General features: G+C 43.4%; 1 long non-coding RNA gene across 1 annotated transcript in view; it reads right to left on the bottom strand.

Moving 5' to 3' along the window:
- Positions 1–840: 840 nt before the first annotated feature.
- Positions 841–13,773, bottom strand: part of LOC104007128 (uncharacterized) — a 33,053-nt gene continuing 20,120 nt past the window's right edge. The window contains exons 6-7 of the long non-coding RNA XR_010158357.1: positions 1,582–1,769; positions 841–961 (exon numbers count right to left, since the gene is read on the bottom strand). This is a non-coding gene — a long non-coding RNA (uncharacterized LOC104007128). The remainder of the gene's footprint in view (positions 962–1,581; positions 1,770–13,773) is intronic.

Below are 13,773 nucleotides of genomic sequence, written 5' to 3' on the forward strand. Positions count from 1 at the left end.
CACCAGGAAAGTCTCCGATAAGAGGACAGATGAAAGGACAGCCGTTCAAAGTTTTACTGAAAAAGCGGGAACCAAAAGAATTCCTTTGTTCCCCTGTAACTTTCAGGCTATAAAAAAGCAAACACTTGCATTGTTCGGGGCCCTCTTGTATGTGGTAGAATAGAAGGACCAGGTTCGAACTTGTAGTAAAGATCCTTGCCGCTTGGCTTTGACTCTGGACTCTGGTGGTCTTCTTTGAAGAACAAACGGTCTAGGCATAACAGTACATTGCCTGTCTACGTGTTTAGCAGAGCTAAAAGCAGGCATGGACTATTAAACTACCATCCTTTTGTGCTCAAGTGCCATGAAGAGAAGCAAACCTGGAGTTGAATGAAAGTTTTCAAAGAGGGCTTCCAAGTGAGGAACTTGGGCATGTGAATCTTTAATTATGACTATAAAAGAAATTGTGATTGGAAATAGAATTTTTATGCTAGTGGTTATGATTTCATTGAAAATAGAAAATCTTATTTAAGAACTGTGGTCACAAAACCTCCCCAGATAGTGACGTAAATAAAACCCAGGTTAACAATTGTGGCATTGACATGTCAGTTCATGTAGATTGAGTCACAATTTGATTTTGAGAATGGCCATATCCCATTTTGTCTTACTCCATGGTGTTCCTGAGCACTTGGATACAAATAGATTCTGTTTCCTAAAAGTAGCCAAATCTTTGTAGTTCAAGTGAATATTCCAGACTAAAATATGTGTCTTTTTGAAGGTCCTTAAGCCTTACATATTTAATTGTGTAATTTGGCAAATATTTGCTGTTGTGTCAAGTCCTGTGATAGAGACAGTTCCTACCTTTCTGGAGCTTTCACAGTGTGACTCATTTCAGTACGTAAGTCGGAGCCAGTTTTAATAGAATGTTCTCTGGTTGACTTCTGTTGTAAGGAATAATTTCATTTCATGTCTGGGTCAGTATCTGAAAGATTAAATTATTAGGGCAAACTGAAAAAAAAAATCTAGTTTTACCCCCCCACCACCACATTCCCAAAATAATTTAGCATGGTTTATAACAAATATCAAGCAACAATAATTAGAAGCAGATAAAAGCTCAGCAAGTAGAGGGCAAGAATAAAAAACTAAACTGTTAGATCTCATGCTGTAGGCTCCAGCCAAGTTGTCTCTGAGCTTCCTAAAAGCAAAGAGCCAACTGGCAAGTTAGTAACCAGGCAATTGCCATAATTTTCTAATGGAGGAGGGGAGTGGTCATGTGCATTCTAAGCTCCTTAAAGCCAAGGAGGAAGCTTTCTTTCCTTCATGATCTCAAGTACTCTACTTTGAAGAAAGGAATGGAACAGAAGGTGTCTGCATAACTAAATGGGGATCTAGAGAAAGTGGAGACTGCCTCTGGAGCAGGGAGGTGAGTGGACCAGATCACCGTGTGGGCCTGGGCCTACTCAGCTGATTTTCAAGCTAAAACCAGGGGTAACTTTTCCTCTTGAGACGAAAGCCATGCTCAGATTCTGTGAACAGCCAGAGATGTGTTCGAAAGGCTTACTTTTATTTTGTACTAGAAAAGATTGTCTCTCCAAAATTTACCTCGTATTCATAAACTGGAAAGTTCTGATGGCAATATTTTGTTACAAAATTGTCATTAATCACAATCCAGGATTATGCTACCATGACTAGAAGGCCCCGTAATGGAGTTTATCTGCACTGCAAGGGGCCAGTTGTCTCAGAATCATCCTCCGTTGACATCTCCATCTCCAGGACAGCTCCACACTAATCTGTTTCAAAGACAAAATCCGGTCTAATCAGTTTGATGTATGTTTCTGGGAATAGAGCCGAATGTTGTAGCTGATGGAATGGAGTCTCATACCATTGATTTTGCAGCTGGATAAGTGCCCTGCCATGTTACTGCCACTCTTTAAGGCAGAATAGAGCACATTGTATCATTTATAGGCCTCTCACAGTGAGAAATATGTGGAACTTTGGAAATCAGAATCTAAAACTGCAGTCCAATGGGGTAGCCACTATTCACATGTGCTATTGAGTACCTAAAATGTGGCTAGACCAAGTTGACATGTGCTGAAGGGTGAAAAACATCAGGAGTGAAGAATTAACTTGAAAAAAATGTAAACTATCTCAATTTTATATTGATTACAAATTAAATGATGTTTTGAATATATTGAGTTAAATGAAATACATTTTTAAATGATACATGATGTGTATTATATTTCTGTTGGACAGTACTGGTCTAAAACAGTTGATTCACTATCCAGTAGAGAGAAAGGTATTGCTGTTTTACCATATGTGACCTTCAGGGAAAAGAAGAATAAAATTAGCACTTGAAAATGCAAAATTTACAGATAAGCAGCTATTTTTTGAAGGGCAGAAGGTGCAGGGGTAGTCAGCACTACTTAGAAGATTTGACATAAATTCTGTATTCAAGTTGCTAGTACTTCTGGAGATTTTAAATGAAAGACTTCAGAGTGTATTTAGTAAACACTCTGCTATGCCCACTCTACAAGCATCTGTGTGTTCATTAATCAAGAGCAGGCCAGGTGCAGTGGTTCACACAGTGGCTCCCACCCAGCACTTTGGGAGGCCAAGGCGGGTAGATTGCTTGAACTCAGGAGTTTCAGACCAGCCTGGGCAACATGGCAAGACCCCATCTCTAAATAAATGTAGAGAGGGATGCCCTCTCTCACCACTCCTATTCAACATAGTGTTGGAAGTTCTGGCCAGGGCAATTAGGCAGGAGAAGGAAATAAAGGGTATTCAATTAGGAAAAGAGGAAGTCAAATTGTCCCTGTTTGCAGACGACATGATTGTATATCTAGAAAACCCCATTGTCTCAGCCCAAAATCTCCTTAAGCTGATAAGCAACTTCAGCAAAGTCTCAGGATACAAAATCAATGTACAAAAATCACAAGCATTCTTATACACCAATAACAGACAAACAGAGAGCCAAATCATGAGTGAACTCCCATTCACAATTGCTTCAGAGAGAATAAAATACCTAGGAATCCAACTTACAAGGGATGTGAAGGACCTCTTCAAGGAGAACTACAAACCACTGCTCAATGAAATAAAAGAGGATACAAACAAATGGAAGAACATTCCATGCTCATGGGTAGGAAGAATCAATATCGTGAAAATGGACATACTGCCCAAGGTAATTTATAGATTCAATGCCATCCCCATAAAGCTACCAATGACTTTCTTCACAGAATTGGAAAAAACTACTTTAAAGTCCATATGGAACCAAAAAAGAGCCTGCATCACCAAGGCAATCCTAAGCCAAAAGAACAAAGCTGGAGGCATCACACTACCTGACTTCAAACTATACTACAAGGCTACAGTAACCAAAAAAGCATGGTATTGGTACCAAAACAGAGATATAGATCAATGGAACAGAACAGAGCCCTCAGAAATAACGCCGCATATCTACAACTATCAGATCTTTGACAAACCTGAGAAAAACAAGCAATGGTGAAAGGATTCCCTATTTAATAAATGGTGCTGGGAAAACTGGCTAGCCATAGGTAGAAAGCTGAAACTGGATCCCTTCCTTACACCTTATACAAAAATCAATTCAAGATGGATTAAAGCCTTAAACCTTAGACCTAAAACCATAAAAACCCTAAAAGAAAACCTAGGCATTACCATTCAGGACATAGGCATGGGCAAGGACTTCATGTCCAAAACACCAAAAGCAATGGCAACAAAAGCCAAAATTGACAAATGGGATCTAATTAAACTAAAGAGCTTCTGCACAGCAAAAGAAACTACCATCAGAGTGAACAGGCAACCTACAAAATGGGAGAAAATTTTCGCAACCTACTCATCTGACAAAGGGCTAATATCCAGAATCTACAATGAACTCAAACAAATTTACAAGAAAAAAACAAACAACCACATCAAAAAGTGGGCAAAGGACATGAACAGACACTTCTCAAAAGAAGACATTTATGCAGCCAAAAAACACATGAAAAAACGGTCATCATCACTGGCCATCAGAGAAATGCAAATCAAAACCACAATGAGATACCATCTCACACCAGTTAGAATGGCAATCATTAAAAAGTCAGGAAACAACAGGTGCTGGAGAGGATGTGGAGAAATAGGAACACTTTTACACTGTTGGTGGGACTGTAAACTAGTTCAACCATTGTGGAAGTCAGTGTGGCGATTCCTCAGGGATCTAGAACTGGAAATACCATTTGACCCAGCCATCCCATTACTGGGTATATACCCAAAGGACTATAAATCATGCTGCTATAAAGACACATGCACACGTATGTTTATTGCGGCATTATTCACAATAGCAAAGACTTGGAACCAACCCAAATGTCCAACAATGATAGACTGGATTAAGAAAATGTGGCACATATACACCATGGAATACTATGCAGCCATAAAAAATGATGAGTCCATGTGCTTTGTAGGGACATGGATGAAATTGGAAATCATCATTCTCAGTAAACTATCTCAAGAACAAAAAACCAAACACCGCATATTCTCACTCATAGGTGGGAATTGAACAATGAGATCACATGGACACAGGAAGGGGAACATCACACTCTGGGGACTGTGGTGGGGTGGGGGGAGGGGGGAGGGATAGCATTGGGAGATATACCTAATGCTAGATGACGAGTTAGTGGGTGCAGCACACCAGCATGGCACATGTATACATATGTAACTAACCTAAACAATGTGCACATGTACCCTAAAACTTAAAGTATATTAAAAAAAATTAAAAATTTTTAAAATTTTTTTTTTTTTTTTTTTTTTTTTTTTTTTTGAGATGGAGTCTTACTCTGTCACTCAGGCTGGAGTGCAGTGGTGGTCTCGGCTCACTGCAACCTCCACCTCCTGGGTCCAAGCAATTTTCCTGCCTCAGCCTCCTGGTAGCTGGGATTACAGACGTGTGCCACCACGTCTGGCTAATTTTTGTACTTTTAGTAGAGACAGGATTTCACTATGTTGGCCAGGCTAGTCTCAAACTCCTGATCTCAAGTGATCCACCCACCTCGGCCTCCCAAAGTGCTGGGATTACAGGTTTGAGCCACCATGCCTGACCCCAAATTTTTTTAGTTAAGAAAAAAATCAAGAGCAAAAGGACTTGGTATGCTACATCTCATCAAAATGCAACTTCCTTAATGAAGAACCATATAAAGGATAGTTCTAGTTTCTTTTTTTTTTTTTTTTTTTTTGAGACGGAGTCTCGCTCTGTCACCCAGGCTGGAGTGCAGGGGCACGATCTCGGCTCACTGCAAGCTCTGCCTCCTGGGTTCACGCCATTCTCCTGCCTCAGCCTCCCAAGTAGCTGGGACTACAGGCGCCCGCCTCCACGCCTGGCTAATTTTTTCTATTTTTAGTAGAGACGGGGTTTCACCGTGTTAGCCAGGATGGTCTCGATCTCCTGACCTCATGATCCACCCGCCTGGGCCTCCCAAAGTGCTGGGATTACAGGCGTGAGCCACCCCACCCGGCCAGTTCTAGTTTCTTGATCTCTCATCTTGTGTGTGTGTGTGTGTGTGTGTGTGTGTGTGTGTATACTAAAGTGTCTTTCAGGGTTTTGGTTTTTTGATTTTTTTTTTTTTTTAATGGAAGGAGAGAGATTGTGGGAAGTGGCACCATAAATATTACCTTGTATAAAGCACTCTTTTAAAAAATTACCTTATGTGAAGCAAAATGTTCCTTAAAATTCTCCTTTTCCTGTCTTCACTGTGTGCTTTAAAAAACAGGTCTGTGTAAATTCTCTTGTAGTTTCGTTGCTACTAATAATGACATTTTGTCTTTTTGTGTTTAACAGTAATTGAATTCTTCCCTTAGTTTTCACATTTCTCTTAAGTAGTTGTTCTTAGTAGTGACTGGGGATGGTGGGGAAAATGTGTCCCCCTCAGGGTGGACAAACTAGGAAAAGAACCAAAATCCCACACCCAATGAATTGAGACCAAACATCATTGACCACACTCCACCTCTCTAATTTTGACATTGACCAGAATATTCTAATTTTATTTATTTATTTAATCTTTTTAGAGATAGGGTCTCACTCTGTTCCCTAGGCTGGAGTACAGTGGCACCATCATAGCTCACTGCAGCCTTGAACTTCTGAGCACAGCCAATCCTCTTGCTTCAGCCTCCTGAGTAGCTGGGACTACAGGCACGTACCAACATGCCCAGCTGATTTTTTAAAAATTTGTAGAGATGGGTTCTTGCTATGTTGTTCAGGCTTGTCTCAAACTCCTGGCCTAAAGCGAATTTCCCACCTGGTCTACCAGTGTTAGGATTACAGGCGTGAGCATGGCACCCAGCCAATACTGACTAATTTTAAAAGCTGAAGAACAATAAGAACCTGAAAACATTGAGTTATTATATTGGCAAAAGCAAAACAAGCCCCTTGAAGATGTCTGGGGTGGAATCTCTGACTGGCTAATGAGTATGCCAGGAGTCAGACCCCTTTCAAATTCTGGATAGCACCACCACTGCCAAGATACATTTAATGCAGTTGATGCTTTTGGCAAAAGGCAATGACACAATTGCTCTCAAATGTAGCAAAGCACAAGGTAGATACACAGCAGCAACACAGGGAAATCATTGAAAACAGTTTGAGATGGTGCCAGTGTTACCTGAGCTCTGAGAAGCCAGAGGTGCTGCCTACCTCTTAGATTAAAGGCGTCCAAATGCCCTTCATTGTCTTATTTGCATGGACATGTTTAATCCTATACTTTCTTGTATAAAAAAAAGAGTACAGCACATGCCCTATGGTTACAAACAGTTTGGAGATGAAGACCAGCATGCCAAATTGCTGGGGCTGTGGGGCCAGCGTAATGAGGATTAAGTGGATGTGGTCTGATATGGTCTGGTTCCGTGTCCCCACCCAAATTTCATCTTGAATTATAATCCGAATTGTAATCCCCATGTGTTGGAGGGGGGACCTCATGGGAAGTGATTAGATCATGGGGGCAGTTTCCCCCATGCTGTTCTCGTGATAGTGAGTTCTCACGAGATCTGATGGTTTTATAAGTGTCTGGCATTTCCCCTGCTGGCACTCATTCTCTTTCCTGCCATCCTGTGAAGAGGTGCCTTCCACCATGATTGTAAGTTTCCTGAGGCTTCCCCAGCCATGCAGAACTGGGAATCAAGTAAACCTCTTTTCTTTATAAATTACCCAGTCTTGGATATGTCTTTCTTAGCATGAGAATGGACTAAAACAAGGTCCATAGGTTGTTCAGGGAGCACTGCACACCGTCCACAGCCCCTCGCTCCACTTCTGAAACATTTTCCTAAAGAAGCTGAGTCACAGTGAGGGCAAAGGACCAGAGGCCAGCAGGGCAGCAGCGTAGGCTAAGAATGAATGTGAATAGAAATCAGAGGACCTTGGTGAGAATTCTGGCTCTGGCATTGACTAGCACTGTTGCCTTGGTTGCCTTTTTGTTGCTCATCTGTGAAATACGAATATTTCAAGTGCTTTCTCATTGGAAGATTCTATGATAGTACTATAAAACTGTACATGGTAGTAACTGTCATAATTTGTGGCCTTATATTTATCTTTTTGAATCACCATCACCACCATCATCATCAGATGCACTCTAACTTCATTTGGAGGTATTTATTTATGCCCCCACTTCATTACAAAAATGTTTAAGGCATGTTTAAGACAAAGAGAAAAGATTGAGCTTCCAATCTAGTTCCATTTCTAGATGTTTCCTCTTCCTTTCCTGGTTTAGCAGAGGAAAAACTGGCCTCCTTGTTTCCCCACTCCCCGCCCCCCGCACTTTCAACCATATGAAGAGGCTGTATTTGATTACACTTCAGAAGCAGCCTCCGAACCTACTGTGTAGGCATCAAATAGGACAGAAGTGAGCTGTGGCAATGACCATGTCCTCACATGACAACATCTCCTCTGGGGGCTCTAGTGCCTCCTCCCAGGGGACCCACTCCCAGCTTCTGACTGCCTGATTGGTTTTTCAGCCAGCTGAACTTCTAGATTCTCCCTGAGATCCACCTCTGGCCCTGTAAAGGCCTCCTGGTTGCCTCTGTCCTGATCCCTGCACTTAGCTCTGGACTGAAGAATTATTTGGAGATAATGTGCTGTGTCCTTTGGAGATAATGTGCCTTTGCAGAGCACCAGCCAGGCGTTTTTTTCCTCCCAGGCTGCTCCAGCCACCCTGCTGTGGCTTCCACATGGATGTCCTGATCAGGTCCCCCATCCTCCATCCTCCTGGGCTGTCCTGACCACTCTGGCTGGTCTCTATGTCTCTCTGGGCTTGGCCTGTCAAGGACCTCGATTCACTCTGGACTCTGACCCAGAGTTCGCCTGTAAAATCCCCACACTTGGCTCTTAGCAAGCAGTGCTTACAAAGTTAGGAAATATTTGTAAAATGCTGCCATGGTATAATGTGAAGCGCTCAAACAAGTCAGGGCTAATGATGCACTGAGAATTATTTCTAAATTGAGGACATAAAGAGTTACAGTTCTTTGATTTTAAAAAGCAAAGTGACTTTTAATGCATCAAATCTTACTGTAGCCAGAGTACTGTAACTTAGTTTCCATCAGAATGGAAATAAGTAGTTACTGAGCAAGCAGCTGGATGAGCCCTATGCTTGATGATACATATTGAATTCCAAGGTAGGCCACAGGCCACCCCTCCCAGGGAGAGGATCCATCATCACAGCCACCAGGCCCAATAGTGTGAGCCATGCTAAGAAATGAAATGATATATCATTTAGGGCACTGGTGCTTTTCTTTTTCTTTTTTTTTTGAGGAGTTTTGCTCTTGTCCCCCAGGCTGGAGTGCAATGGTGTGATCTTGGCTCACTGCAACCTCTGCATCCCAGGTTCAAGCCATTCTCCTGCCTCAGCCTCCCAAGTAGCTACAATTACAGGTGCCACCACCACGCATGGCTAATCTTTTCTTTTTTTTTTTTTTTTTTTTTGAGACGGAGTCTCACTCTGTCAGAGTGCAGTGGCGCGATCTCGGCTCACTGCAACCTCTGCCTCCCAGTTTCAAGCAATTCTCTGTGTCAGCCTCCCAAGTAGCTGGGATTACAGGCGCCTGCCACCACGCCCGGCTAATTTTTGTATTTTTAGTAGAGATGGGGTTTCACCATGTTGGCCAGGCTTGTCTGGAACTCCTGACCTCAGGTGATCCGCCCGCCTCGGCCTCCCAAAGTGCTGGGATTACAGATGTGAGCCACTGCGCCCAGTGGCACTGGTGCTTTTCATGTCTGCAGTTTCAACCCCTTACCACCAACCCCAAGGTCATGTGTAATCCTGGTATGAATAAATGTAAATGGTGCTTGCTGGCCTTAGGTGTGTGAGAGTCAGAAGCATCCATTTCACCACTCAGGCCTAAGGTTCTCTATGTCTCACTACCCACCCTGCACCCCAGACCTCACACAGCAACACTCATGAGAGCCACCAAAATTGTAACGAAAATATAATGATGACAATGAGGACAAGTCTTTCCTATAACTGAGAAAGTTCTGTGCTAAACATGTTACCTATGGAAATTATTTCAGTGCATTCTCTGGATTTCACTGAGAAGTAGCTACCATTATTATTCTTATCCCCATCTTATGGAACAGGAAATGGTGACATGGAGCTTCAGTAACTTGCCAACATCATCAGACAGCATGAGTGTCGAGAGTGTTCTGTGTTTCTGCTGGGCACGGTGGCACATGCCTGTAGTCCCAGCCGCTCAGGAGGCTGAGGTGGGAGGACTGCTTGAACCCAGGAGTTTGAGCAGAGCCTGAGCAACATAGCAAGAAGCCATCTAAAAAAAAAAAAATCCAAATATCTTGCAGAGTAAAAACATAAAACAAAAAAATTAAAAGATTTCTATCACTCTGGAATCCTCATTCGGGATACAGCAAAAAAAAAAAAAGATTACTTATTGCAATAGAGAAAACACCAAGTGTCTCTCATACTGAATGTTTTTCCAGATTGCAGGCACTGCAGTGAGCTTTCGTGTTTTCCAAATGCAATCATTTCCTTTGTGTCAGTAAGAGCCAAATTATCCTAGTAAACAGGAGTTGCTAGTGGACTTTTTTTTCTTTTTGAGCTAAATACTTTAGTGTAATATAATGTGAATTGCATAACTCTTAAATGGCTAATCTGTTCTTCAGTTTTGTGCAATTAAAGACTAGAAGTGCAAGTCAAATACCCTAATAAAAGATAACCTACCCATCAGGTACCCAACTTACAGTATTTTAGAGGATAGGTAATCTCTAGATGAAAGAATAAGTTTCTAAATCATTTGGAATTAGGAACACAGTTTTTTCTCCTACATGCATATTGCCTCAAAAGAAGGAGACTCCCAGGCTAGCTCATGGTTTTCTAACCTCATTAATTGAGCCTACAACATTCTTATTTCCTCTCTCCCAGTATTTCAAAGCTTCTGTAGACCAAGGGGTTCTGGGCCACCACAGCAGAAGTCAGGAACACCTCCCCCAACCCCATGGTCCCACCCCACTGTGGCCTCAGAGATGAGAAGGTGAAGCTCTGAGTCCCAGGAGGGCAGGGACCTTGCTTCAACTCAGTGCCTGGGGTAGAGAATGTGGGGCACTGAAGAGGTGTGTGGGAAGGGCTGGTGAATGAGGGGGTTTTTGATCTACAACTTCCACCACTCACTGCCACAATTTCCACTCTCCCCATCCTGTTTCTAGCCTAGGGGTGAGGAATCCCCTGGCTCTGAGCTGTGGCCTCAGAGAGGGGCTTTGCAGGTGGTGACTTTGAATTGAGGAGGAAGGAAAAAGGCTCAAAGAAATGATGTTTTCTTGGTAGAAACCTGATTGTGGGGATTCCATGTCAAAGAGCACGGCCCAGTCTCTTCACAGGTTGGGAATCTGCAGGTCTAATTACTAGGGACAGTGTGCTATTAAGTGGTTTCTGTCACCATCACCATTGATCCGCAACATGTCACTTTTGGAGTTGTCAGGCATCAAACGACCAACATTTTAAACATACTTGTTTTTAATAAACACACTTGCAAATCCAGATATGTCCTTGCTGCCAAGTATGAACGACACATGGTTGATGGCAGAGTTCAGACAACAATTATTTGGAGCAGACCAGGAGCAAAGACAAGTACTTGGGGTAGGAGGTACAAGCTTTAAGGCAAAGTAGAGGTAGGAGGTACAAGCTTTAAAATCCAGACAAGCTTTAAGTCAGTGCCTGTCCATCTCCCCTCAACCCATCCCCAGTCTCATCTGCTTCTTTGTTGGACAATTCCTGTGTACACTGATGGCCTCCTAACCCACGTACCTTGTAGACTCTCAAGGCTAGGCATACTGTTCTTGGGGAAGAATTGCGCTGCTCTCCCCCAGGCAGCTAAGGAAAGACTTGCCATTCTCCCCCACCCCCAAGCTGCTCTCTTTCCTCTCTCCTTATCCCAGTTCTGCAGAAAAGGGAATCAGGTCAATGTAGTTCTTTAATGTAGACATCATCTGTAGCATTTACATGCTTGACACCCAGGAAATAACTATTTTCACTTCCCCACATCTCCCAGTGTTCACCTTTGCACCACTGTCTCTGTCTTGCCTGGAACAGTCTGCCCTCTCCGTCACCTGCCTAGCTTGCTCTGCAGGGATTTCTTAATTGTGCCTCTTTTTAGGAAGGCTTCCCTAACCCACAAGACCACATTGGTATCCCTCCCATATGTCCCCATTGCTCTGCTCTTCCCTATCAAAGCTCCTGTCACTCTGTATTGTTGAGTATTGTTAACTACTTACTTATTGGCCAGACTGTAAGCTCCATAGAGTTAATACCTTGTGTGATCAAATAATTCTTGTATCCCCACTGTCTAAGACAGTTCTGGTCACATAACAGGTTCTAGATGAATGACTGATGAAGACACAACAGCACGGTGGTGAGGCCATTGAATGCTTCTAAGACTGCACTTGGCAACATCACAAGCTGCAGAATCCCGTGCCACATATGACCTGCTGTTCACCGGTTCTTGCCAGGATCACACCTGAGAAGAGGAAGATAATGGAGATGGAAGACTTGGGATGCTCAGGGTCCTGCTAGCCTTCAAACTGCAGGACTCTGAGCATCCCAAGTCCTACCATGAGTTGCTAAAAGAGAACCAGACCCATGTTTATCCCTTTGAAAGAAACCTGAACCAAGCCATTCCTCTGGACTGTTCTTCCATCCACTGGACCAACAACTCATAGTTTGAAGGATTTTTACTTAATGGAAGTGAGAAAACAGCCAGATCAAAAGAATTTCCAGGAGCAAAGACAGAAAACATGCAGAGCATTAGACAGCCTAAATGGAGCTGGCTAGATATGACTCCAGTTGTGACCAAGCCATAGTGCCCCCTAAGCTGGGTGAAGAGAATGGTGCCCATCAGGCCAGAGAGAGCTGAAAGGGCCGTGAGGATGCTAAGCAGGGAGTCTCCAACCCCTTGAGTACAGGCATAGCCAGTGATGATGCCGCCAGACCCCAGAACTGTCATGTAGAGGAAGACCAAGCACAAGCCAGCTAAGAAGACCATCTGCCTGCAGTAGGCTTCCCATCCCTCATGGCACATGCAGAGCAGCCTTTGCATGTTTTAAAGGTGAAAAGGAGGCCGGGCGCAGTGGCTCATGCCTATAATCCCAGCACTTTGGGAGGCCGAGGCAGACGGATCACGAGGTCAGGAGATCGAGGCCATCCTGGCTAACGCGGTGAAACCCCGTCTCTACTAAAAATACAAAAAATCAGCCAGGCATGGTGGTGGGCGCCTGTATTCCCAGCTACTCGAGAGGCTGAGGCAGGACAATGGTGTGAACCCGGGAGGCGGAGCTTGCAGTGAGTCGAGATCGCGCCACTGCACTCCAGCCTGGGTGACAGAGCGAGACTCTGTCTCAAAAAAAAAAAAAAAAAAAAAAAGGTGAAAAGGAAAACCTGTGTTTGTGGTCTGTTCTTCAAGGTTAAACTTGTGGTCCTTTGGCTTTTCCAAAGGCCTAGGCTTATAGACGAATCCATCATTAATTTCCCAACAGTCCATTTCACCCAAAACAAAATCCAAACAAGCTTTAAGTCAGTGCCTGTTCATCTCCCCTCAACCATCCCCAGTCTCATCTGCTTCTTTGTTGGACAACTCCTGTGTACACTGATGGCCTCCTACCCAAAGCACCTGTGTCTCTTTGCCTGAAGATCCCTCTCCAGCCATAGGAACGTGAGGGGTGGGCTGTAAGTTGCCCTGAGAACAGCTCTCAACCAAAGACAGACAAGAGTTGCTGGATAAACATCCTAGTTTCCTTGGGCCTTGGTGGGACAGTTCTGAAGTATGTCCTACACAGTCTCTCATAAGGTCCCCAGAAGGACTGACCCCAGTGGCCATCAGCGGTAACCTATATATTAACATAAGTTTTATTGGCTTTTCTCCTTCTCTGTCTCACTTCCCATTCTCTCACCATGCTTCCTGGGATCATCTTCCAAATATTAATAGATGGCTTTTCACCCCCAAATCTTTGTCTCCGGGATTACTTTTGAGAGAACCCAAACTAAAACATAGTCAAGCCAGGAAGATGACACTGAAAGGAGGAGGAAGAGGAGGACACATTTTGTAGAAGACAAAATGCCACATGCTTGGAACTCAGTCATGAGCCCCAGGAAACAGTGATAGATACTTCCTTTGGTTATTCTGAAGAAACAGATACTTATGCGAAAAAAAGCTAAACACCCTTCAGTCTTCCAGGATAGAATAGACAATGATTATAAGCAGATTAAAAATATATAACCGCTGGGCACAGTGGCTCACGCCAGTAATCCCAACACTTTGGGAGGCCGA

This window comes from Pan troglodytes, chromosome 6 (assembly GCF_028858775.2).
Source record: "Pan troglodytes isolate AG18354 chromosome 6, NHGRI_mPanTro3-v2.0_pri, whole genome shotgun sequence".
In the NCBI taxonomy this organism is placed as follows: domain Eukaryota; kingdom Metazoa; phylum Chordata; class Mammalia; order Primates; family Hominidae; genus Pan; species Pan troglodytes.